Source organism: Nanorana parkeri, unplaced genomic scaffold (genome assembly GCF_000935625.1).
Source record: "Nanorana parkeri isolate BGI_ZX_2015 unplaced genomic scaffold, ASM93562v1 scaffold254, whole genome shotgun sequence".
Lineage (NCBI taxonomy): Eukaryota > Metazoa > Chordata > Amphibia > Anura > Dicroglossidae > Nanorana > Nanorana parkeri.
This window is the reverse complement of record NW_017306522.1, coordinates 841,395-843,634: the sequence shown is the minus strand read 5'-3', so window position 1 is coordinate 843,634 and position 2,240 is coordinate 841,395.

Sequence of the window (2,240 nt, the reverse complement as noted above, 5' to 3'; positions counted from 1 at the left end):
GGGGGGAGGGTCCTGATGTATCAGGATAAGGAAGTTGGCATTTTTAGACTTTATTAAATCATTTATTGGACCTCCACTCAGTGAGTATGGGAGAGGGGACCGGGTCACATACTGGTAACGGATTCAAAGTAGTATTATACAAGTCCACTTGAACGCTGACATACTGCAGCAAACAGTCTGCTCTGAATGATGGATCATAGAACCCTTCTACCTTCCCATAGGCTTCTAGCAGTCAATCTTCAGAAGAAAACCTATTTAACTTGAGCAATTACTTGCACTCCCATTGTTTGGCAATACCCTCTCCAGATATGTCGAAGGCCTCTATAGAAGACATAGCAATAGATCAATGGTCTTAAGAAGCCAAGCCATTCCAGTCAGAAGCAATTATTGATTCCTCCATATGTTGATAAGATGTCCACAGCCTGACATCTCTAATGTATATATGAAAAACTGGATCGGCAATCACAGGAGTCATTACACTGAACATTACCGGCCACCTGCAGGAGCCTCTGTGCGGTTCAGAGAACAAATTAAGGATTTCTTGTGGCATACACGTATAAATACATCCATTATTCATACCCACATATGTCGAGGATGGAAATGTATGACCATTCAAGTGACCTGTTGATGAAAAAAAACATAAATAGATGTATTTATTCCATCCATAAATATACAATGACCTAGTAGCTGAATTGTAGTTCATATTCTGGAGGAATAGCAATGGATATTTTGCATGTAGTTCATAACTTAAAGGGAAACTCCAGCCAAATAGCTAAATATAGGGTTGTAAACACACATCGGAACTGTGGTATGTGCCGCAATATGAATGTACATTCTGCCACCCCTGCTATGCCATATGGCTGGCAAAGAGCAGATGGATTAAAAACAGTTTTAAGAGCATGCTGTTCTGTAGACAGCGTGTCACTGCCCCGCCCCCCATATGCCTAAAATCTGTGTATATATATATACAGTGTATATAGCACACACAAACTAAGTGGCTACATCTGCACTCTGTTTAGAGAGATTAGACTTGCTGTTTATTTCTTCTTATTATTAATATTATTATTATTATTATTATAACAGTTGGTGTGCCCTCTAGAAAGGTTTAAACTTTTGGTTGGTTCACTGTCACCATGAATAAAAGTGAAGGGAACCCCAAGATTTTGAGTTGTGACCAGGAATAGCGGGGAAATCTTCCAGTGGGGACACTTATAGTGACAAGAGAAGATTTTCAATTGCCTGCATCTTTTTATCGCAATGCACACCAACACAACGCATTGGTGTAAATCAGCCCTATACAAAGTAAGGCTTGTTGCCTTGTCTATGCATTGGGACTGCATTGGGCAACCCAAAAACTGAGAAGCTTTAGCTGCAGACTTTAAGGCTGAATTACTCCACAGTGCCTGCAGCTTTAATTAAAAAAAATTAGAGCTGCAACAATTATTCGATTAAGTCGATTAAAATCGACGATGGAAAACGTTGTCAACGTTCGTCGGCTAAAATTCAAATTTCCCGCTCCCCGCTCACGCACGATGCTTACGCCCGCCGCTTACGCCACGCCCACGTCAGTTAAGCCGCTCGCGCCTACGCTGGTATACCCGCTCACGTGACGCCGCGCCCACGCTGACCCTGGCCGCTGGCCCTCTCCTCCCGGTGAGCTTCCCAACTCGCCGCTGCCTGCCAAAAACGAACAATGCCGCTGCCCGCCGACAACACCGTCATTCAAGGTAAGTCAAGATCGGCCGGGAGCTTTTTAATGTTTACTGTGTGTTGTTTTGTTTTTTTTTAAAGCGGCACACTGCAGAACATTAACACCAAATCCCTGCAATAATACATTAAACAGCCTGTATAATGTATTATTGCTGGGATTTGTTGTTCCTCTATAGCTGCTGGTGTTCAGCAGTGTGCCGCTGTATTATACATTGGTATTCTGTAGAGCTGCAACAATTATTAGATTAAATCGATAAAAATCGCCGATGGTAAACGTTGTCAGCGTTTTCCATCGTCGATTCGTCGGCTAAAATGTAAATTTCCCACTCACGCCCGCTTGTTCGCAGCTCCATACACGAGTTACGCTATGCACGCTGCGGACGCCATGCCCACCGCGCACACGGCTGCCGGACACACGCCCACAGAGCACGCCGCCGCCGCTGCAGCGACTTACAAGGGTTCAGAAACAGGTAAGGGGGACCTGTTTTAATGTTTCCTGTTTAAAAAAAAAAAAGTGGCACACTGTAGAA